This window comes from Chenopodium album, chromosome 20 (assembly GCF_948465745.1).
Source record: "Chenopodium album chromosome 20, dcCheAlbu1.1, whole genome shotgun sequence".
NCBI lineage: Eukaryota > Viridiplantae > Streptophyta > Magnoliopsida > Caryophyllales > Amaranthaceae > Chenopodium > Chenopodium album.
Window position 1 is genome coordinate 24,510,714 of NC_137853.1, and position 26,053 is coordinate 24,536,766.

The following is a 26,053-nucleotide window of genomic DNA, read 5'->3' on the forward strand; positions in this document are numbered from 1 at the left end:
AGAAACAAGCTCATTAATAATGTTAGTAAATCTAGTTAACATTTCCTGAATTGATTCTTTTGGTTGCATTTCAAACCGTTCATATTTTGACATAAGCAAGTCAATTTTAGAGCGTTTCACTTCGTTAGTTCCTTCATGAGTTACTTGAAGTAAATCCCAAATTTCTTTAGCATTTTTACAACCCATAACACGATTGTGTTCTTTGTTGATTTGATTTGGCAGTTAATTAGGTTCCTCAAATTCATAGCATGGAATTATTCTCAAGTGATTGCATAACTAATTGTCTAAAACATTGAATCTTTATTAGGAGACAAAGTTGAAGCATGGCATGTTGTACAGGTAGGTCAATTACCAATCATTATTCATTGTGTTAGGCCCAAATTGATTTCTCCATTACGTACCAACAATAAATTTATGAGTGAGATTTGTACCGTTGACTTCATAAATTATTACTTATTGTTATTGATTGTATTTCGACAATATATTTATTTTTACAAGGTTGTTTATTTGTTTTTCTTTTCTTAAAGAAAATTAAATAAAATAAGATTAATGATCTACCTTGTATAATTAGCATGATCTCAAAATCATTTTCATCAAGTAATCTATTGAAATACGATGTTGTCCACATATGAATTGTTTTACATGGGAGAAAATCAGCAATATTAACCACTTTGTAATCTTGATTTTTTTTTTTTTTTAAAAAAAAAACAATGAGCTACTCTTTTATTCATTGTCAATTGATTTTGAAATGAAATCTTTTTTAGGCTTGTAGGTGTTCTAAACTCTCTTCTTTGGATTACCGTGACCCGTTTTCGTTTTCTTTAATAAAATAAACATAATCTAAATAAGTGAGATTTTTTTTTAGTTACACCTAGGTGCAGTGTGGCATTGGTTATACCCTATACAAAACGATATCATTTGCTGCACTTTAAAAATAATGTTGACTCGAATGAACAATACAAAAGGGGGGGTGAATTGTATTGTGGAGGAACTGGGGTAATTTTTGCGGAATTCTAAAAGAAACTTAAACAAAAACTTTAAAGTGCAAGAGAGATTTTACGTGGAAAAATTCTTGGCCCTAATCAAGAAGAAAAACCACGACCACAAGGGATTTTAAACTCAATTCTTAATAGGGCAAACAACCTATTACAAATTAAGATTCTAAACTCAAGTTCCTCTACGAACTTAAGTTCCCCCTCAACTGATCCCTCAATCAGTTGAGCTCTCAAATCTCTCTCTTTCTCCTTGCTTCACTCAAAGCAATCTACACACTCTAGAGTTTATCCAAACTCTTCCCCAATACAACTCGAATTAAAACTCTAAGATGCTAAGTACAAAGACACTCAAGGACTTAAGTGGATTTTGACTCTTTTCGAAAAGCTTAGAAGATTGTAATGCTCAAGTGTACTCTTCAAAATAGAAAACTAATTCTATTTATACTAGAGGAAATCAGTTGAAAAACTCCTACGTCTGCCTTGACTCCCACTTCACCACAACTCCCATGAAACTAGGAAGTGTAGTTCGTGGAGGCTTGGGCAACAAGCTGAAGTATACTTGAGGAAGTGGTTTACTGCTTCCTTAAATTTCTCAACTTCCTTGACCAAGTAAAAGATCCGTTTAAAAAGAGTTTTCAAAGGAGATTTTACCAAGTCAGATTTTCCAAAATATTAGGATAGAATTAAACAGAAAATCTTTAAGAAAATAGAATAGTTTAAAAGATAATTTTCCGAAAATAAAATAGAATCTTTTTAAACAAGGAAAATAAAATCTGAAATTAAATCCACTTAAAATCCTATCCATAATCAAAGTACTTAACATATATACAAGAAGTCTAAAATAAATAATAAAGTTACAATAGACTTCTTGGAACTCAGTGAAGCTTCGACTCTGGAGCTTCAGTTCCTCACTCAAGGAACTTGGCTTCTGATTGTCTTCTATGCTCATCCATAGCTCTTCCTTTGACCTTGTTCCATGCTCCATTCTGACTCTAGAATATCGTTGCATATAAAACCTGTCAACACATTAAAGCTAATAGACAAATGTTAAAGCCCTTATGGGTTTGCTTAGGTTCCTTGAGTCATCATCAAAACTTAAGATCAACAAATAAGTATTCGTATTGTGGTATATTCACTTAATGAATAGATATAATTTTCGCAATAATTTTACCAAATAGTCAAATACTCCTTTACCATCCAAGTTCTACTTGCTTTTTTACTTTCTATCCGTATCTCTCAACTTTAAGAGAAAAGATATTCACTATTTTAAAAAATATATATATTCACATGTATGATCTCTATTTTCATTTTTACTTAATTTGAGCGTCTATAGTAATAAAGGGTCTATTCACATTTACTAATTTTCAGTTCATTTCAGTTCAGCTCCAATAAGTTCAGTTCAGTTCAGTTCAGCTCAGTAAATGTGAACAGACCCAAAGTAAATGTGAAAAAATGGAAGGAGTAAAAAATAAACACAAGACGTTGGAAGCAGTGCCTCAACCGGATTATTATAGTATTTATGTTATTATAAACCAACATTAGCTTCTGAAAAAAAATTGAGACTTTGTCTATGTGTTATTCATTTGTGATTGCATGTGAAACAAATGCAAAACTAATACTACAGGACCAATGCAAAAATTCATTTATGAGGGTAGGTATACGCATGACGACCAATGCAGCAAATCAATTGATATCATTCATCAAGGCAAAGTGAAAAGTGAGCAAATTACATACGTACACCACAGTCCTGTATGGCCGAACTACAAATTCTACAGGACCCTCCCATCCTATGCCATAATATTTTGTAATTTGGGAAGATACATATTGCACAACATAAAGGCAAATCTGCATATATTTAGATATACAGGCACTGCTGTCAAGCCTCTCAGCTCATTAAACTTGAACATATTCAATATGCCAACTTCCTGAAACAGTGACTAAATGAAGTGTAGCCTAATTGCGTCTGAAAACAATTACAACTGCAGTGCAGTTATCCTTGCAACCTCTCTCAAGAACAACTTCTCTGACAAGCAGGCGACACACAGCAGCAACAGGTACATTCTCCTGTGACAGAAAGACCACATCAAATAAACCACTTGAGATTTATGAATGCACAATGATATGTCCTGCCTCTGTTACCATGCCAACACCATAAGAATTCAATTTTAAAGCTGTACCTCAAGGATTTATTTATATTATAGTTAAGATCCATGTTACTTACGCTTCATTTCACTTCCAAGTGCCCATGTCCAATCCATGACACTTCACTTTAGGCCAAAATCAAGGAATTTGCAAAATACCCTAGCTGGACACATACTCATGTCTGATGACTATGCGAGTAACCAAGTCTGAGCAACAGGAACAATTCTAGTTGTATTGTTCAGATTCCTGCCACATTTCTGAAAATTTGTGATTCTCTTCTATCATGTTTCCTCTAGTCCCCCCTCTTTAACTAAACATCTGTATTTTCGATCCTCTTAGGGTCGTTTGTTTTCAACTAGAATGGATTGGTATGAGATATCATGTTAGGGAGGCGTGGATTCTAAACCCCATACTAATCCAAACTTTTTTGGTTTGTTTGTTAGAATGGTTTTTACATTTAATTTAAAGGAAGGATTTTTTGTGAAAAACTACCTTTTATATACAACTTTTTGTGAAAAACTACCTTTTAAAAAAATTGTTGTAAATGACTACCTCTTCTTTAAAAAATGTTGTAAATGACTACCACTTGCCGGAATCTCGCCGTTGACTCACTTTTCCGGCGTTGACTAGACCACTTGGCGGCTTTTTCCCATTTTCGACCACCCCCACCCCCTCCTCCACCTCCCTTTTCCAGTTTTCAGCCACCCCCACCCCCTTGCCGTCACCTCCCCCTTCCCTTTGTCCAGTTTCAGACTACCCCTACTCATACCCCTGCCGGAAAATTGCGCTTGTTGTCCCTCCGCCTCCCTTCCTAATTTAATTTCCGACCATCCCCACCCCCTGCAAGCCCTCCTTACCCCTTCTTGCAAACCTCCTTTAAACTAGTCGTCCCTACCCCTTCTTCCCCGTAACCACCATTAAAACCATACTTCATTGTCTTTGAAACCTAAAATTCAAAAAAAAAAAAAAAAAAAACCCAAAATCCAGAAATTGAAAAGGGTAAGGTTTTCAAGGGGGGTGAAGGAGGGTGGGCGGGAATTCGAGGGTGAGATATGTGTGGGTGAGATGAAATTTGGCCAGAAATTGATAATTTTTTGAGGGGTTTTGAAGTATTCGGCGTCGAAAATCAGAAATTGATAATTTGTTGGAGGGGTGGCCGAAAATTGCTGCCGGAAATGGAAGTGGGGGTAGGGAGGGGAGTGGCCGGAAGTTGATAATTTGTTTGAGGGCTGCAAGAAGGGGTAAGGGATGGCTAAAAGGATGTGTGCAGGGGGTGGGGTGGTCGAAAATTGGAAAAAGGAGGCGGAAAGGGTGGTCGGAAATTGGAAAAGGGGGGCGGAGGGGGTGGGGGTGGTCGGAAAAGGAAAAGGGAGGCGGAGGGGGTGGGGATGGTCTAGTCAACGCCGGAATTAAAAGTCAACGACCAGATTCCGGCAAGTGGTAGTCATTTACAACATTTTTTAAAAATGAGGTAGTCATTTACAACAATTTTTTTAAAAGGTAGTTTTTCATAAAAAGTTGTATATGAAAGGTAGTTTTTCACAAAAAATCCTTAAAGGAATGGATTGTGAATCTTTGGGGGTGAGGTGGGTATGGGATTCTACTATTCTAGGGGGGATGGGTTGGAGATAGAATCCTCTTGGTATGAGATTCCTTTACATAAAATCCCTAAACAAACCATAAAATTGATAGAATGGACACTAACTCTATTTCAATCCATTTCTAAAGATCCAACCAAACGACCCCTTAAACCCTTCGAATTCTACATCTAAGCTCTATTGCCTTATTCCTATTTGGTTTTTCACCCAAAAACAAAGAAAAAAAATGTATCTTGGAACTTGTGGAAGATATTCGGATGCTCTTGCCTCAAGCACATATGATGCGGTGGAAAAGTGGACAAAATTATATATATTGATTCCAATCTCCTTGTATGAAGGTAAACTGCAATAATCAACAATACTGCAGTCCAATTCACCATTATGGTAATATATTACGCTACCTATGGCTGCTGAAAAATACAGGGATCATCATCTTTGTTGATCTTAAGTTTTGATGATGACTCAAGGAACCTAAGCAAACCCATAAGGGCTTTAACTTTTGTCTATTAGCTTTGATGTACTTGACAGGTTCTTATATGCAACGAGGTTCTAGAGTCCGAATGGAGCATAGAACAAGGTCTAAGGAAGAGCTGTGGATAAGTATAGAAGACAATCAGAAGCCAAGTTCCTTGAGTGAGGAACTGAAGCTCCAGAGTCGAAGCTTCACAGAATTTCAAGGAGTCTATTGTATATCTTTATTGTTTATTTTAGGCTTCTTGTATTTTTGCTAAGTACATTGTTAATTGATAGGATTTAAGTGGATTTAATTTTATAAAAGATTTTATTTACTTTAACTGGTTTTAATTTTATTTCGGAAAACTATATTTTTAGTAAAAAAATATCTTATTTATTAAAGGATTTTCTGTTTTGATTTTATCCTATTATTTTGGAAAATCTGACTTGGTAAAAACTCTTTTGAAAACGGATCTTTTACCTGGTCAAGGAGGTTGAGAAAATTAAGGGAGCAGTAAACCACTTCCTTGGATATGCTTCAACTTGCTGCCCAAGCATCCACGAACTACACTTCCTTATTTCATGGAAGTTGTGGTGTAGTGGGAGTTAAGGCAAACGTAAAAGTTTCAACTGATTTCCTCTTGTATAAATAGGATTAGTTTTCTGTTTTGAAAAGTACACTTGAGCATTACAATTCTTAGCTTTTCGAAAAGAGTCAAAAATCCACTTAAGTCCTTGAGTGTCTTTGTACTTAGCATCTTAGAGTTTTATATTGAGTTGTATTGGGGAAGAGTTTGGATAAACTCTAGAGTGTGTAGATTGCTTTGAGTGAAGCAAGGAGAAAGAGAGAGATTTGAGAGCTCAACTGATTGAGGGATCAGTTGAGGGGGAACTTAAGTTCGTAGAGGAACTTGAGTTTAGAGTCTTAATTTGTAATAGGTTGTTTGCCCTATTATTATTAAGAATTGAGTTTAAAATCCCTTGTGGTCGTGGTTTTTCTTCTTGATTAGGGCAAAGAAGTTTTCGACGTAAAATCTCTCTTGCACTTTAAAGTTTTTGTTTAAGTTTCTTTAAAAATTCCGCAAAAATTACCCTAGTTCCTCCACAATACAATTCACCCCCCCTCTTGTATTGTTCATTCGAGTCAACAATCTTCAATTCAATTATTTTATTTTTAAATTCATTTGTTTACTAGACTATGACCAAGCAGGCACACATACCGACACTTGCATATGGAACCACACAACAGAGGAGTAACCAACTAACATGTAAAAACACCCCGAGGCAAACTGGCCAATCAATATGTTATAGCCAGGTAATTTGTAGATAACCTTTATGGAAATCAGAAGACATACAAAGATGACTTGGTCTGAATTCAAAGAACAGAAGGCCATTGATGAAAATACATAAAGCAATATATTCAGAAGACTTATAGCCATAGTAAAAGGGAGCTAATAACAAATACAAAGTTCACTTACTTTTAAAAGCTTGTGCACAAAATTCACAGCATCACTAGGTCCAAGCACCTACAATCATAACCATTTGTCATACAAACCTCCACATTAAGACATAAAATTATGACAAAAAAGATTGAAGTGAAAAAAGCCATACCCCCCAAAGGCCATCACAGCCAAGAATAATGAAGTGATCTTTTTCGCTGAGATCAAATGACTGGATGTGCGGTGTTGCGATAACACCCACCTACAATTAATGAGTTCATTTTGAAAATAGTGACAAGTAGAACAAGAATAGAGCTATTGCCTCTGACATGTAAGTCCCATTAACAAGAATAGAGGGAGTGGTGAATAGCGCTCCTGTACAACTAAAGTCAAAACAGAATCAATGCTACAAGCTCTCAAGGTAGAAACAGCAAAACTGCCATTCTACCAATAAGAAGCATGTAGCAACAAACTTGAAATTCTCATGAGCCCAAGCCCATAAAACAATGAATCCTGTCTTGCAGGAGTCAATGGTGTCAGCTGCAACTTCCCCATGCAAATGAATCACACGTGCTACTTACAAATTAATCACGAGGACCTCAAAATAACAAATTAATCTCATAGTTACCTTGTTTTACTTGTATAGTCGTAAAAAATCAACTAGATTATTTACACTTCTTGAAAAAAGCTAATTAATGAAGAATAACTGAACGAAACATTAAACACTAGCATTTAGCATTTACCTTTTTAAATTGTCGATCCCCAAAAGCTCTAGAAACTTCAAGGCGGCCCTGCACACGTCCAGTGGTGCTCACTGAGCCTCCAGCCTGCAATCACAGCATGTTGAATATTCAACATCACAAAAAAAAGATAGGAACTTTTACTAAGGCACAGTAGTACAGCATCAAAAAGTGTTTCCCCTAAACAATCTTGGTGATGACAACTCAATTTCATAGAGTTTTCTTATGCAAAAAGTTATGTTGGATCCTTGAAAGCTTGATTGACAGAAATTGAAGTTGTCAATAGCAGTCAACGAAGATCCATAAGAGGAGTTTAATCTTGTTTTCTTACTGACAATTGTACCAAAATAATCCAACTTTTTTCTAGAAACACATTTACGAGGAATGAAGTGCATAATACAGCATAGTTGTATGGAGCAAAAAAAAGATAAATAGTAGAGGAGATAAGAGGGATAGAAAGAAGGCATACATGGCAAAATTAGAAGGAATAAGAATTTCAATTTCTTATGCTGCTTTCACGAGTTTAAGATTGTATTGGATGGATGTGTTAACCTTTCTAAATCATTTTTTAAATGGAGAAGTCTATACACTTATACAGAATAACATTCATAAGTATACATCCCTCTCACCGTTGTATCTGGGAAACCTTTAAGGCCCTAATCCCTTGGAATTAATTTTACTTATTTTCATACAATACAAGTTCATATAGATTCTGGAAAAAAAAAGTTTATACAACGTTAGATAAGTTTGGATACCCTCTGCCAAATGTTCTACTTCCTCCATTTTTTTTATTAATCGCACCATTTGGTATGGGGAAACTATATAAGAAAAAGAGTAAAAAGTGTTAGGGGTCCAGCCCAAGTTATGGTAAAATGTTCATTATTTTGGTCTTCATGAATGGCCCAAATTTTATTACATTTTACTTGTTATTATGAGTCCATCTTGGGGCTTATTTTTGTGGATTGTTTAGCAAGATTATCAAGGGGTAATTCTTGCTAAGAGTGGGCAGCAAGTGCAGTAAGGAGAGCAGAACAAAACACACACAAAAAGTGAGGGTTTTTGAGTCGGATTTTCAGGGACAGCTTTCAGAGATTTGTCCGTCACCGGACATTCCACCGTTGGATTGTCCCCAAATTTTAACAGCTTACTACTGACATCAAGGGCTTCATTTTGGACGGTTGGATAGTCGTTTTGAGGTCTGGTTTGGTCAGAATCTTCTTCGGACAGAACTGCTGTTTCTTGGGTGAATTCTACTCTTTTGCTCTCTAATTTTGATCTCTTGTTGTTTGTTGTTGTTGGTGGGTTGTTAAACCTTTTGTAGACTGATTTGGGTTTATTTTACCCTCAATTATCAATAAGAGAAGCTAGGGTGGACTCCTTAAACGGTCCCGTGGTTTTTATCCTTCACATCGAAGGGGTTTTCCACGTATAATCCGTGTGTGTTGATTCTTGTTGTTTCTTCCGATTATTGTTGGTATTGTTGTTCATTTGCTACTGCCCTATTGCTGTCTTGGTGTTGCCATATTGGTTGTGTGATAATTTTGGTTTCATTAGATTGAATTTGGGTTGATTGTCTTGGTTGTGTGACATAGTGGGTGTCGTAGTGACCCCTTCCGATCCCTACAACTTGGTATCAGAGCCGGAATTTAATTTGTCACAGTATGGAGCCGACTAGTGGTAGTTCGATGGTTAAATTGACATCAACTAACTATGCAATTTGGAGACCTATGATGGAAGATTTGTTATATTGTAAAGATTTGCATGAACCGATAGAAACAACCACAAAGACAAATGGTAGCATTGTTAAACCAACAAAACCTAAAAAGATGGATGATAAAGATTGGGCTAAGTTGAAAAGAAAGACTTTAAGGACTATTAGACAATGGATTGATATTAGCATATTCAACCATTTATCACAGGAGTCCGACCCATATGGTTTGTGGAAGAAACTTGAAGGTCTTTATGAAAGGAAGACCACACATAACAAAGCTTCATTGATTAAGAAACTTGTTAATTTGAAATTGAAGGGTAGAAAGTCAGTTTCTGAGCATCTTAATGACTTCCAGGATATTATTAACTAGTTGACTACTATGGAGATTGTTCTTGATGATGAATTGCAGGCTTTGATCTTATTGAGTTCTTTGCCAGATAGTTGGGAAACTTTAGTTGTGACTATTAGTAACTCTGCTCCAAAAGGTGTGATATCATTGGATGTGATCAAGGAGAGCATGTTCAATGAAGAAATCAGAAGTAAGGAGATGGGAATTGATAATTCACAAGCTCTTGTTGTTGAGAACAGAGGAAGAGGCAAGAGTAGGGGTCCCAAAGGCCGTGATAACTCAAGGAGTAGGTCCAAATCCAGTGATGGAAGAAATGTGACTACATGAAACTACTGCAAGAAGCCTGGTCATATCAAGAGGTATTATTTCCGTTTGAAAAAGGAACAAAGAAAAAAGAATGATTCACAAAAAGAGGGAGATGATAAAAACACTGCAGCAACAGCTTCTAAGAGTGATGATGAGGTCACTTTGATTTGTGCAACTAGTGAGTGTCATCATGTTGATAGTTCAGACACAGAGTGGCTAGTAGATACAGGGGCTTCATACCATTGTGTTCCTAGGAGAGAGTACTTCATGAACTACAAGTCTGGTGACTTTGGTAGTGTGAAGATGGGAAATCAAAGCTCAGCAAGCATTGTTGGGTTAGGTGATATTCGTGTGAAGACAAGTGTTGGGTGTGTGCTTACATTAAGGAATGTGCGCCATATTCCAGATCTACGCCTTAATTTGTTGTCTGCTAATTTTCTTGATTTAGAGGGCTTCCGACATACTTTTGGTGATGGTAAGTGGAAGTTGTCTAAGGGTTCGATGACAGTTGCTCGAGGCGAGTTGTGTTGCTCTTTGTATAAGACATACTTGACTGTATGTTCTGGTGAGCTGAATGCAGTTGAAGAGAAGAATTCTCCTAATCTGTGGCATCGAAGATTGGGACATATGAGTGATAAGGGATTGAAACTTTTAGCAGGTAAAGCATTGATTCCTGTTGATAAAACTGTTTCTCTTGACCCTTGTGATCATTGTTTGGCAGGAAAGCAACATAGAGCTTCCTTTTCTAGGAAGTCTACTAGAAAGCAAGCCAAGTTGGAGTTAGTACACTTCGATGTTTGTGGTCCCATTGAAGTTGAACCTCTTGGTGGCAATAGATATTTTGTCACTTTCATTGCTGATGCTACTCGAAGAACTTGGGTATATATGTTGAAGACAAAAGGCCAAGTGTTCGAGGTCTTCCAGAAATTTCATGCTATGGTAGAAAGAGAGACAGAAAGAAAGTTGAAGTGTCTCCGAACTGATAATGGTGGTGAGTATACTTCGAAAGAGTTCAAGCATTATTGCTCACAACATGCCATTAGACATGAGAAGACAGAGCCCGGTACACCACAACACAATGGAGTTGCAGAAAGGATGAACAGAACCATTGTGGAGAAAGTGAGATGTATGCTTAGAATGTCTGATCTTCCTAACACATTCTGGGCTGAAGCAGTTCAGTGTGCCGTGTATTTGATCAACCGTTCTCCATCAGTTCCTCTTGGTCTTGACATTCCAGATAGAGCATGGAAGGGGTGTGATCCTTCATATTCACACTTAAGAGTCTTTGGATGCAAGGCATTCATGCATGTGCCGAAAGATCAGAGATCGAAGCTTGATTCCAAGACCAACCCATGTGTTTTTGTTGGCTATGGTGATGAAGAGTATGGTTTCAGAGTATATGATCCTGAAAAGAAGAAGGTTATGAGAAGTAGAGATGTAGTATTCTTTGAGCATGAGAAGGGTGCAGATCTTCTGAGTACGAGGTATACTCCTACTTCAGAATTGACATTTGATACTACTGATGATGTTTCTTCTCCTATACCTCCTGTAAATCAGCCGGCAGATGAGAATGTTGAGGGGAATCATGAAGATGTTGGTGAGGTACAACCTGATGGTGATGTACCAGTTCATGATGAGGATGGTGTTCATGATGATGATGGTGGTGTTGATCTTAACGAGTCTTCATCAGATGAGGAAGAAGTTCATGAAGTAGAGGTTCATGAGCAGGGGGAGCAGCCTACCCCTCAAGTCGAGGATACACAGGTTGAGAGCGCAAACCTTCAACAAAGTATCCAAGCTCAGAGTTCATTCTACTCACTGAGGACGGAGAGCCAGAAAACTATCAAGAAGTGTTGTCTCTTGAAGAGAAAGATCTGTGGCTCGATGCAATGAAGGAAGAAATGGAGTCCTTACAGAAGAATGAAACTTATGAGTTGGTGATTCCTCCCAAGGGCAAGAAAGTCTTGAAAAACAGGTGGGTTTTCAAGAACAAGAAAGATGGTGAGAAGATAGTGAAGCGCAAAGCCAGATTGGTGGTTAAGGGATGTAACGAGAAAAAGGGCATTGACTTTGATGAGATCTTCTCCCCTGTTGTCAAAATGACTTCTATCAGAACTGTGCTAGGATTAGCTGCAAGTCTTGATCTTGAGTTGGAGCAGCTTGATGTTAAAACTGCTTTTTTACATGGTGACTTGCATGAAGAAATCTACATGGAGCAACCTGAAGGATTTAAAGAGAAAGGGAAAGAAAAGTTTGTTTGCAAACTGAAGAAGAGTATATTTGAACGGGTGCTTGAAAGGTTGCTCGTGACAGGAAGGCTGGAAAGCTGTGGCTTTCACAAGAAAAGTATATTTGAACGGGTGCTTGAAAGGTTCAATATGAAGCATGCCAAGCCTGTTAGTACACCATTAGCAACACATTTCAAGCTAAGTAAGAGAGCTTGTCCTACAACAGAGAAGGAGAAAGAAAGTATGTCATCCATTCCTTACTCTTCTGCTGTTGGTTCTTTGATGTATGCTATGATGTGTACTAGGCCAGATATTGCGCATTCTGTGGGTTTAGTGAGCAGATACTTATCTAATCCGGGTAAGGCTCACTAGGAAGCAGTGAAGTGGATCTTCAGATACTTGCGTGGCACCTCCAAACTTTGCTTGTGTTATGGAGGTGGTAAACCTATTCTTGAAGGCTATACAGATGCTGACATGGCAGGTGATCTTGATAACAGAAAATCTACCTCAGGTTATGTGTTTACATTTTCAGGGGGAGCCATTTCATGGCAATCCAAGCTACAAAAATGTGTAGCATTGTCAACATCTGAGGCAGAGTACATTGCAGGTGTGGAAGCGGGCAAAGAGATGATATGGCTTAAGAGGTTCCTTCGAGAGCTGGGATTGAAGCAAGGAGAATATGTAGTACTTTGTGACAGTCAAAGTGCTATGGATTTGAGTAAAAATGCTATGTACCATGCTCGTACCAAGAATATTGATGTTAGATATCATTGGTTACGAGATGTGATTGAAGAGAAGCATTTGAAACTGAAGAAAGTCCACACTGACAAGAATGGTGCAGATATGTTAACAAAAGTAGTTCCCGGGAGCAAGCTTGATGTTTCTAGCAAGCTTGTGGGAATGAGCTTCAAGTGATGATTGAAGCGTGATAGTCTTCCCCGTGTTGGGCTGGAGGGGGAGATTGTTAGGGGTCCAACCCAAGTTATGGTAAAATGTTCATTATTTTGGTCTTCATGAATGGCCCAAATTTTATTACATTTTACTTGTTATTATGAGTCCATCTTGGGGCTTATTTTTGTGGCTTGTTTAGCAAGCTTGTCAAGGGGTAATTCTTGCTAAGAGTGGGCAGCAAGTGCAGTAAGGAGAGCAGAATAAAAAACACACAAAAAGTGAGGGTTTTTGAGTGAAGGTGGTCTTCGGATTTTCAGGGACAGCTTTCAGAGATTTGTCCGTCACCGAAAATTCCACCGTTGGATTGTCCCCAAATTTTGACAGCTTACTCCTGACATCAAGGGCTTTATTTTGCACGGTTGGATAGTCGTTTTGAGGTTTGGTTTGGTCAGAATATGCTTCGGACAGAACGGCTGTTTCCTGGGTGAATTCTACTCTTTTGCTCTCTAATTTTGATCTCTTGTTGTTTGTTGTTGTTGGTGGGTTGTTAAACCTTTTGTAGACTGATTTGGATTTATTTTACCCTCAATTATCAATAAGAGAAGCTAGGGTGGACTCCTTAAACGGTCCCGTGGTTTTTATCCTTCACATCGAAGGGGTTTTCCACGTATAATCCGTGTGTGTTGATTCTTGTTGTTTCTTCCGATTATTGTTGGTATTGTTGTTCATTTGCTATTGCCCTATTGCTGTCTTGGTGTTGCTATATTGGTTGTGTGATAATTTTGGTTTCATTAGATTGAATTTGGGTTGATTGTCTTGGTTGTGTGACATAGTGGGTGTCGTAGTGACCCCTTCCGATCCCTACAAAAAGTAGTGAGTGTTAAACCATGGAATACAAACAAATGAGAGCGAGAATGAGTGGGGTAACAATGGCTGTTATCAAATGTGTCTGAACACAAGCAAAAGGTGAATAAAGCATACTTCCTCCGTTTCAATTTACTTGACCTATAGTCCTATGGCACGTAATTTAAGGAGTTAGTTAAAGAAGACAAACAATATTATTAATACATAAAAATCAAACAACCAATAAAAGGGATAAATTGGGGTTTCATGACATTATTTTTTGGAAAATTTGAATTTTAGTAACTTAAAAATGGGGGTAATTGAATTTTAGTACCCATCTAAAATTTTATTTTAAATTAGTACCTCCAAAATGACAAAACTATAGGTTTCAGTACCTCCGTCTAGTTCCGTTAAGTTTTCCGTTAGTGGGGCCCATTTCTAATTATTTAATAATTTAATTTCTTAAAAAAAAAAAGGAAAAAACATTTTATAAAAAAAAAACTTAAAAAATAATAATAATAAAAACAACCACTGCCACCAGCGTCAGCGCCGGCGCCCGGCTGTTGGTGGCCGAATTCCCCTGACACCGGCGCCGGCCACCCCTTCCTTTTCCCTCCCTGTTTTCCCCTTCCATGGCACCGGCGCAACCACCACCATCTTCCCTCCCTTCCTCGTTCCTGGCCGCGACACCCCAACCCTCCCTTTCCCTTTCCCTCCCTGTTTTCCCCTTCCCCGAAACCCTAGCGTAACGGTGGCCACCACTACCGTACCATGGCCGTCACCCTAACCCAGCCCCATCATTGTCTCCTCGACCCGAAGCCGTCGCCGAACTACCCAGACCCCAACCCAAACCAGCCCAGCGAGAGAGCCCCCATCGTCATCTCCCGACTCCAAACCACCGTCGAACCACCTAAACTAGCCCAGCGAGAAGCCGACAGCAACAAATCAACCCACCACCGCCGCAGTTTTCCTCTCCCTTACCCAAAACCGTCGTCGAACTGCCGAAACCCCAACCCACACCCATACCAAAACCCACAAAGCGCCGTGGTTGTTAGGGTACAATTGGGCTCGTTTCGAAGGTCGATCGAGCTGAGGGTGGTCGGACGGCTGGTTTCGTGGTTCGAGGAAGGTCGGCCGGCTGACTTCGTGGGTCAAGGGTGTCAATTGGGATGGGTGACGGCGGTGGGGGTTGGCGCCGGTGGTGGCTGGTTAAGAGTTTAGGGATTTTTCATTTTTTTATTTTTTTTTATTTTTTTAAGTTTTTTTTTATAAAATGTTTTTTCTTTTTTTTAATAAATTAAATGATTAAATAATTAGAAATGGGCCTACTAACGGAAAACTTAACGGAACATGGACGGAGGTACTGAAATCTACAGTTTTGTGGTTTTGGAGGTACTAATTTAAAATAAAATTTTAGATGGATACTAAAATTCAATTACCCCCATATTCGAGGTACCAAAATCCAAATTTTCCTTATTTTTTTTTATTTAGCTTATGTTTATCTTCTTTAGTCTCTTCTTTAAATTGCGTGCCAAAGAGCAATAGGTCAAGTATATAGAAACGAAGGAAGTACTAAATAAGGAAATGATGCTATTAATATGCAATTTCCCAAAATAGAAAATGGTACAATTAAAAAAAATGATGGAAGTATATGTTATAACATGATCTGTACCAAAAAAAGGATAAAATACTCGAAAAAAATTAGTGGGTAATGCCTTAATGCAATTGATATGTCTATTTTATATAGTGATTTACCCCCATCCATTAGCCATATTTAGGAGTATTTTTGGCTCCACGGAGCTATTATTATTATAATTAATATGCATTTTCTAGTATTTTTGTAGCTTTGGTATTGTTTTATAGAAAATTGCAGATTTGGAACATTTTCCCAGACTTATTTGGAATACTACGAGCATTGGATTAGGATCGTGATGAGTGACATTTATGGCACTCATTTGATCTCTTTTTGGATAAATTTCATTTCATTTTGTAGCTCTTTTCCTTAGTTTTTCTTAGTTTTGCTCTTTATTTCTTTACTTTGTGCTTTTCGTAGTTAGTTTCTGTATTTTGTGCATTTCCTTGTTTATTCGTTGTTTTTCTCTATTATTTGTTTGTTTTCATTTGTTTTTAGGTTATGATCGAGCATCCAAAGATTTCCGAGCTTCCCTTCAACATTTATCATCGCATTGGGCGCCTTGTGCTAGCATTTTGAGCTTCAAGCTTGGAGGAACTCGAAGAGCAAGTCTCAAGGCCGGTGCACACATGCGGTGGGGGCATCATCTATGCCACAAACCCAGCAAAATGCTCATATACTTGCTGCCTACTTTGATGTTCATCACTATCACCAAGTTGTGCGCACAAGGATGATCAAGTTCGAAAAAGGGGAGGAGGAGACCCTCCTAGGTGCGGGCGCACTAGGGGTTGGTGCGGGCGCACAGGTGGCGCGTGCGGCCGCACCCCCTGGGTTTGTGCCCGTACCCTGCTCCGTGCACCCTCTTCTTCCCTATGTGCGGCCGCATCTTCGTGGGTCTATTTTTGGACGTCATAACCGACTTCTCCCTTGTATATATAGTAGTTTCTTTCCATTTTTAGGGGGGATGAGAATTCATTAAACTTCATTAGATTTGATTAGAGGATAATTAGAGAGTTATTTAGAGAGAGAAACTCTAGTTTGAAGAGAGAGAAATTCATGGTGTATTGTTGTTGTTTCAAGATTTCTTCATTCTAATTGATCTTTGATCAAGTTTTGTAAGGTTTACTCATCTTTGATTTTGAATATAAGTTTGATTTTAGTTGATTTCATTTGTTTTTCATATGATTGTTGATTGTTTGATGTTTGATTGAAGTTTGATTGAAGTGTAATTGATTTTTGTATTGATTTTAGATTCCTTAATATGATCATGATGAAATTGTTGATTAGTTGTGTTTTGATCTTAATTAACATGATTAGTGAGTAGTTACTTGCTAGGGTAATGGTGAAGCATGTATAAGTAATGGATTAGTGTTAATTGGGGAAAATTGATGGAGTTGATGATGTGATTAAACTTGGTTGATGAATCATGTGCATGTGTGTGATTAATTTAAGATTGGCCACCTTTGATTGTTGCACTAGATTGCATTGTAAGTTCACATTGATACGAACCATTGATTTGGGGCTTGCATTTACACGATTGAGGTGTCTTGTAATGTTTCCTAGCTAGAGTTTATCGTAGTTGACGCTAGTTAGACCTCTAGGAGAATAGCTTGATATGCTCTTTTGGTTGCATGATTGATCTTCCCTCACATTGATTGACTTAGCTAATTTGACCTCCCAATTAGCCATCTCCATTATGAATGCATGTGGATCCTAGCCCTAGTGTTTATCATCTTTGATTTCTACAAGTTTATTTGTTGTCATTAGCTCTAGTTTTAGCTTTACAACCCCACTTTTGATTTCGGAATAGCTTAGCGCAAGACAATAGACATTCACTCACTATTCCTTTGGGTTCGACCCTTGACTTGCTACTATACTTGTATAGGGGTTGGTTAAATTTTGTTTGACCGGTTAGGGAGGGTAGTCCAACGACCTACCATTTCCGTAACCTCCATTTTTTTAACATGCTCTTTCTAAGAAGCCCAACATTCTGTACCATAGAACAACACTGGTCTTATGGCAGTCCTGTAGAATTTTCCCTCCAACTGTAAAGGAATGCTTCGGTCGCATAACACAACCGTGGCTGCTCTCCATTTAAGCCACCCTGACTTAATCCTGTGGGCCACGTCTTGATCAATGTCTCCATTCTTTTGGATGATCGACCTAAGATACTTAAAACATTCACTCATGGTCAAATCCTTTCCATCCAAACTCACCACTTCATTGTTTGTCCTCCTCTGAGTGCCAAAACGACATACCAAATATTCAGTCTTACTCCGACTTAGCTTAAACCCATTAGATTCAAACCTTTGCCTCCATTGCTCCAACTTGGCATTAACCCCATCCTTGGTATATCATATCTGGAATGCCAAGAATGTGGCATTTTGGCAAAATTTATAGACCTGAATGGGTGGCAAAGAAAGTCAAAAACTCAAAACTGATATAGTTGGGAGAGTTCAGCGCTTGATTGATAACATATGGCTTGTAAATGCTTGTAAATGGTTTCTTAGTCATAAAATGGATATGTAAGTTGTAGTTTGGTTGTTTGCTCTTAGGGCCAGTTGGGTCCTTGGGTCCTAAAGTGCAGAGGTATGCCCCATAGCTAGGGCTGGCAATCGGATCAGGTCGGGTCGGGTTCGTGTTCGGGTCAGGTAATTTCGGGTCAGATACCCCCTGACCTGAACCTGATCCATTTAACATTTCGGGTTGAAAACCTCAACCTGAACCTGATTTTTTCGGGTTCGGGTCAACTTGAAAATGACCTTATTTGACCTGATTTTTTGTTAGGATTTAAGTAAGGTTATTTTAACCTGAAATTAACCTGAATATGACCTGAAATTAACCTGAAACTGACCTAAACAACTAAACAACAAAGTTTCAAACCACAAAGGCACAAACATTCAATGCTTCAAACAATCAAATCTAACAAAAAGTCCAAATAAAACCAAAAGTAGTCTAAGTAAGGCTAATTTACAATGTTAAAGCTGTTTAAGAATTTTTTTTTTTTTTTACTTAAAATTGTTCGGGTTCTCAGGTCGGGTTAGGGTTGACCCGACCTGATTTTGACCTGAAATTTATTTCGGGTTAAGTGGGTCGTTTTCGGGTTGAGATTTTCAACCTTAACCTAACCCATTTAATTTCGGGTTCGGGTTCGTGTCAACCCATTTAAGTTTTCGGGTCGAAAATCTCAACCCTAACCCGCTTTTTTCGGGTCGGGTTCGGGTCGGGTTTTCGGGTCGGGTTAGTTTTTGCCAGCCCTACCCATAGCCTTTGTACATTTTTTTAGACACATTAATATATATATATATAAATATTTTTTTAAAAAAAAAAAAAAAACTCGTCAGTTAATAGGCTTAAACCATTGTACCGGTCAAACCAAGTCTACTAAATAAGGATGAGGGGAGTATGATAATCGGACTAGTGTATTCGAAACAGTGAAAAAGAAAACGATTCAACTATGTAATAACCCTAGAAGTACAAAAATTGATAAGGACAATTATACTTCTTTCCACGAGCCCTTGATAGGGATTGGTAGCAACTAATAAGTTCACTCTACTTTTAATTAATGGTAGTATATCACATTTACACTTATTAAAAAAAATATTTAATTAGTTTAACTTATTCAAAAGCGGAAATTGGAAATATATCACTTATGCAATTTAATTATATTGAAAATTAAACATTGTGAAATAAAAATAAAAACAAAAAAAAGTATAAAAAAGTTCAGTATTCACAAAATGGTCTAAATCAACCCATATGAGAATTGAAAAACAAATAGTGATTAAATTTATTATGACAATGTTACCTACTTAATACCCATTATAATATTGTTATTATGGTACATATAATATCATTGTAGTACTCATATAAAAGTGGGTATCTAAGCGTATTTAATAAGATAACTTAAGTCCATAATCCATTAAAAATCAATCATCCCATTAAGACCATCCCATACCCTCCATCCTCACTACCCAAAGCCTCCATTCAATGGCAATAGTAATAGCAATAAAGTAAAAATGGGATGGAACATTGTCAAATAATTTAATTTTTCATATGCTAAGAGTCTCCAAACCTTCTTTATGTAGTTAGATTAGTTCATATTGAAGTGTTGTAGTATCACTAATAATTAATGTAGAGATTATTCTTTCTTTGTTGGTAAAATTTATGTAGTACCACAGGCTATGTTCACAAGTAGAAGTACGTGGGTGCCAGGCAAAGAACAGTTCAATCAAAAAATCTATAATCGGCACGAACAAAGAGATGCTATCGAACTTTTGAGGAAATCCTACGTGGCGCTCTAAAATAACTACATCTAATAAATACATCTAACTACATTTAAAATAGAAATCCTACGTGGCGCTCTAAAATCTTGGGAAAAAACTCCCCTTTATATATGTATATTAGATAGATTAGATTTTGAGGAAAATAAAAGATTACGAAAGATATGTTAGATATTAACTAAAGTAGAAAATGAGCAAAATTATGTTAATTTTTTTTATGGCTATATATATATAAATATTTTTTATTTTAAGTAATCTAATATATATATATATAAAGGGGAGTTTTTTCCCGAGATTTTAGAGCGTCACGTAGGATTTTTATTTTTAAAAAATTATTAGAGCGCCACATAGGATTAATATTTTTAAAAACGCTACAATTAGATTACGCCACCTAAGATTAGTTAACATGCCACGTAAGATTATAAATTATAGTTATATCCAATAAATAATTCAAGTGCCACATAAGCATAAATGACCAATGAGATTTTAATGGTTGCATTAATTAAATACGAAATATTATCTTTTGAGATTAGAAATTTTATCTAATACTTTAAAACAAATACAAAGAAAATGATATATTACATATAACTAATAAATAACAAATGTAATCACATAAATATGAATTTTTTTTTTTTTTTTTTGAAAAAAAGATCGATCTGTGCATTGCACGGGCTTCATCTAGTTATATTATATAAGGTTAGGGAATTTTTGTAAATAAGATTTGTATCCCCAATTGAATTTTATTAAAAAACAAAAAAACTTAAAGACACACCAGAAAATGACACGTGTCATTGATGGTATGTATTTTAGTATATAGTTTATTGATTTATTGATTATTGATTGATGATCTTTTTTATCTAGACCTTATTATGGGCGGGGAGGGCCACTCGGAACTTAAAAAATCAGCCCATTCCTCAGGGCAGGCCTAGCTTTGGGCCAAAATTTACATGCCCAAACCCACCCAAAAGAGCTAGGCCAAAAAAATGAACTAAAATAGCATAAAAATGAATACCCAAGCCCGTTCAAAAAATTAAAAAATCGGGCCAAGTCGGAAAAGGTTGCCCAAAACCTGCACAAATTCAGTTCGGGCCATCTTTGATCAGCTCTTTTTTTCCCTAAAACCTACTAATAAGTTATTATTTTTTTTAAATAAATAATATCTTATATCTCCTTCTTCTTAAATCCCACCTCCCAACTCCTTCAATGGCAACACCACCACCGCCTCTCCATAACCACCATCACATCCATCATTTTATCCCCACCTAACCTCCACTACAAACCCCCAACTCTACTTGCCCCCTCCCACCTAACCACTAAAATGGTCAATACATGTCCCCACACACCGAACACCACCTGACCCACCATTTAACCTTCGACAAAACCACATCTTCGCTCTCCAATCCCAATTGACCCCACAACCCAACCCTGGCAACCCATATGACCTCCACTCCTTAACTAAAACACACCCCCAAAACTACCTCGACACCACACCCAAAAAGGTTTCTCTCATTTAGCAACCACCTACACCTAAAACCCACAACACCTCTTGACTCCACTCCACCAAAAAAACATTAACCACTTATCAACTCCACTAATCCACCTCCATACACCAATCTTCTTCCCCTCTCAAATTTGATTATTAGCGTAATTATCAGTCGAAACCTCACAAATTAAAACTAGCACAAACGTCGATTCAATGCAGCATTAATACACCAACGTTTGTGGGGCTGTAGTTCAATGGGTGGGGCCTAACACGGCAAGGGGAGGGGAGCTAGTTCAGGTGGCGGATCAAGAGAAGAAGGAAAAAGGCCGGAAGGGAAAGAATTTTTTTTAATTATTAAAAGTTTTATAAACGACTGATCCGAATGTGACACATGTCAAGTCAACTTCTAAAATAGGTTACCAATTTTACAAATCAATAAGATGCTTGTTTTGAGAAGATGGTGTTAAAAGGTGGAATTGTTTCCAGATTTCAAAAGTTGGGAATGTTTTGAGCTGAAATGGCAAAGGTGGGATTATTAGTTTCCATTTTTCCTTGATTTATTTTATTTTATTCCAATTATATTTTTAAAGTTTTTGTGAGTAATGAATTCTCTAAAGCCACTTATAAAGTTTTTTTAGTATTCTTGATGATTATTCTTACGAAGCCGCCCTTCTAAAGTTTTTTTAGTTTCAGTTTTTGTTTGTTCCTTGTCTTGATGTTTATCGGGTTTAGTTTTCTCCAACTTGTCATTTTGGAAATATGTTTCTTTTCCAGAAAGACATCATTTCAAACAACAAGTATTATGTTTTCAATTTGTTATATAGAAGTAATAATACCCCTTTGTCCACTTAAACGCTCACAAAGAGACATATATACTTTCTTTGGGTGAAAGTTTGTTGAAAAACAAACATTTAGATCCCACTTCAGCGAACTTAGCTCTCATTGAGCCATATAGCTCCCACCGAGACTAAGAGCCCTAGACAAACATTGAAAAGATTGTAAAAACTATTTCTATCCATAACTAAGTATGGTATATTTTCTTAATAGCTTTGACAATTTGTTTAGTGCATCATTAATTGTTGGTTCATATCTTTAAGGAATTTTATAGGAAGAAACGTGATCCATCATTGTTTGAATCATTTCCAAAGACTTCTATATAATCTCCGTCAGGACTTACTAAATTATTTATGGAGTTGGTTATGAAATTACTATACACAACCTTAACATGGCCACTCTTGGCTCATCACTTGATCTAATCTAGATGTTTTGTTATTTTACGAAGTCGATTATATACTTCAGTGAACTTTTGAGCTACTCAAGATCTAGTTTTATTTTACATTCGATAAATATAGTCATACTCTATTCAAATTCTTGTGAAAACATTAAAGTAATTTACACTACTACATTTTTGATATATTGCGACGGTTAAAAAATAGCTAATGCAACGTTCTTTGTATTACCGTGGCATTAGATGAGCCTAATGCCACGGATTATACTCTATATATAAAATGGTGTGGCTAATGCCACGGCTTGATGAAGCCGTTACAATATAGGTGCTAATACAACGACTTGAAAAGGCTATTGCAACGGGTGAGATATTATATTGGGTAAATTGATAATGGGCCTAAGTTTTAAATTCCCTCAGCTCCTTTATCGTTTTCCAAGTATTTTTAGGTTTGAGTTGCGTCAATTAGATCAGATCCCGTCGCCGCATTTTTTACTTTCACGGTTCATTTTTTTTTTGTTGAGAAAATCATTTTCTCTCTTCGAATCCATGGGAAAGTAGCCATATTTTTATCTCTGAAAATCATTTTCTCTCTCTGAATCCATGGCCGATCCTTTTCTCTTCTTGAACTTGATTTTCAATTTCTGGGTTTTTGTATAAAATTTTTATTGCCCAGAAATTCTCCAAAAACCCGTAAAATACCAGAATGTTTAGACTTTAGAGAGAGAAGGGGCGGCGGAGAAGGCGGAGGCAGAGGAAGCGGATCTGAGTAATAAAGATTATTGGTATATTCCTCCATCAGCCCTGATCGATTTTTGATCTGTCCAGATTGTTAGCAATTTGATGTTGGCTGGGTTTCCTACTTCTTATTAAGAAGACCCTAGTCAGGCGCTTCGTAATTGGGATCTTAGTGACCCTTTTACTTTGTTATCTTCTGTTAAGAAGGTAGTCATCATTTCTCATTTCTCTTTGAATTTTGTTGTATTTGACTATTTATTTTGCATTTTAATTATGGGTGATTTATGTGCTCTGGGGTTCAGTTGATTGTTGATTTTTATATAATGTGGTTGTTTGGATTGATAATGGCGATGCACAATTTATCTCTCAATATATATATAGAGCATATTAATATTTTTTATTATGGGGTTTTTGTGTTCTGATTTGACAATGTGCAAAAGTGATCAGAGATTTATTAAAATTGTGTTAACTTTCTTTGATTTTTAGCAAATTTGGTCACCTTCATTGACCTTGGCCAATAAACATCAAATCACTAATATGAATTATGTACTCCATTATTGTTATTGCTCCATGGGTCTCTTGTTTTGGTTTTGTTTCGGCTGGCTATATTAGTGATTGGTCATTGTAATCATTTAGTGCTTGGTCCTTGTTATCATGAGCTATATGATTGAATTAATAGTTTGAACTATGCGAAAGCATATCGAAATTTCCCTCAATTGGGTTTCTTTAATTTATCCATCTTATTATCTTTAACATTCCAATAATATCAATATTTGGCTACTTCTGTATATATCAATTTGATTTTGACTCTTTAATACAATATGGAGTACAATTTGAGGTCTTTCATTAACGTATATTTTTTTTTTATTTACGAAGGCAATTATATGATTATTACATTATAGAAAATTTCGTTTGTATAATTTTGATTAAAAAGTAATGATTGATTGGTAAAAAAGTTTTTACGACCTTCAATTTCCTAGTTTTTTTCTTCCTATGTATGTCGTTAAGTTGTTGCTGCCCTGTTGTTTCATTATTGTTCATGGCCTTATTTGGTGTCGATTGTAGGTATAAGTATGCGTCATATCTGTTTATATATTGAGTTATTGAAGATTGAAGATGGACTTATTCCTTGTCATTAGTTTTGAGTGCAATATCTTGTAAATACTACATGCATGTTTAATTGTACACTTTAATTCTTTCCTTTTTGTTTAAATTTGACATTCTCTTATATTCTTTTCTCATACTCTATGGTAGTGAAGAATTCTTGTACATGGATAAACTTTTGGACTACTAAGAGTTTATTTTCATTAACCTTGATACAACTGCTTACTTTTATGTTATGAGCTTTTGAACAATGTCCCTATGTATTGCACGCCTCTCATGCAGAGTGCCACAGACTGCAGAGTAGTTCTTAGAGAATAGTGAAAATGCATAAAGTTACTTATTTTTACATTTGTACATGTAATTGTAGGGTGTGAGGCACATGAAAGGTTTTTGATCTGGACTTTATTGTTTGTTGTAGCCACTATATCCTCCGGGTACTTTTTACGTTACTTTTTCTGATTGAATTATATATGAGAAAAGAGGAATGTTGGATGTTTATCTTCTTTTTTGTTCTGAATTCTTTAAATTGGATTGTGTTTTTATAAGGTTTTTTGGGTTTTATTTGATATATGCAGGTTGTAGAGAATTGACTACACTGATTTTTGACTATTTTTTTTATCGGTTTAGCTTGCAATTAGTATTCATGAGCTAATTAGTTTTCGACGATAAGAATGAACTGACCTATATTTAGGATGATGTAGGTGTAAACAATTGCATGAGCACATCAACGATTGCTATGATAGGAGTTGGACTCCATTGAGGAAACTTTGAACACCGAGTTGCAAAGATCTCAAGCAGGATCAAGTACTAGTAAAAGAGGTGGATACCTAAGCTAAAGAAGGTGCTTCCCGAATTGGTGTACTTGAGAATTTGGAGAAGCTAGAGAAAGAAATAAATGATAATGTAGTCCATAACATTGCTGAACAAATGGTTTCGGGGACAAAATGATTTAATTTTAACTTTATAATTGTTTTCTTTCTTAGTTATCTAGTGATAATGTAAATTTGTAATTTTTCTTATAGATAACAATGTACAAACTTTTTATTTATATTAATAAATTCTGATTTGTTTTTGGAAAATTCTTATTATTATATGTGTAATAATAATAATAATAATAATAATAATAATAATAATAATAATAATAATAATAATAATAAAAATTAGGGTATAGGGAACCGTGACATTAGGTATAAGAAACCGTGGCATTAGGTATAAGAAACCGTGGCATTAGGTATTATAGCTAATGACACGGCAAATAATGTTGCCGTTGCATCAGGTGTTTATCTAACGCAACGGATCATTGATGCCGTGGCATTAGGTGTCATATGCCGTTGCATTAGACCTATTGCAACGCCAGCAGATGCCACGGTACATGGCCGTCGCATTAGGCCTAATGCCACGGATTTTGATATCTAATGCAACGGATTTGAGGGTTGCAATAGGTCAAAAATGTAGTAGTGTTAATCATCTTTAGCATTCCAACTTAATTGTCTATAACAAACACAATAGTTCTCTTTTGCTATCATTTTTCAACACGTAAGACTTTGTCTTTGAATGAATTGAATCGATCAACTTTCAAGTGTCTATCTAATAGAGCCTTGAGCGTTTTCTTGTTATATAGTCTATATGATATTGTTAAAGATATATTGTTGTAACACAAATCATTACTTTGACTTGAACCTTATAAATTTTGTGTTAAAAAGAGTTGTTTGTTTACAATCAAGTATTTTTTACTCATAGCTTAAACGACCATGCCATTCACATAAAACCAATAACCGTTGTTCTTTTACTTTGAATATATACGAGTCTGTTTGTGTGTAAACAATAACCTATTATTTATTCCAGCCTTAATCTTTAAAAGGGCTTTAAACAAACGAGATGACATTACAAATAAT

General features: G+C 36.4%; 1 long non-coding RNA gene across 1 annotated transcript; it reads left to right on the forward strand.

Moving 5' to 3' along the window:
- Positions 1 to 22,813: 22,813 nt before the first annotated feature.
- LOC145599340 (uncharacterized) lies at positions 22,814 to 25,237 on the forward strand. Its single transcript, XR_014103734.1, has 2 exons — positions 22,814 to 23,261; positions 24,850 to 25,237. It is a non-coding gene; the product is annotated as an uncharacterized LOC145599340 (long non-coding RNA).
- Positions 25,238 to 26,053: the final 816 nt, after the last annotated feature.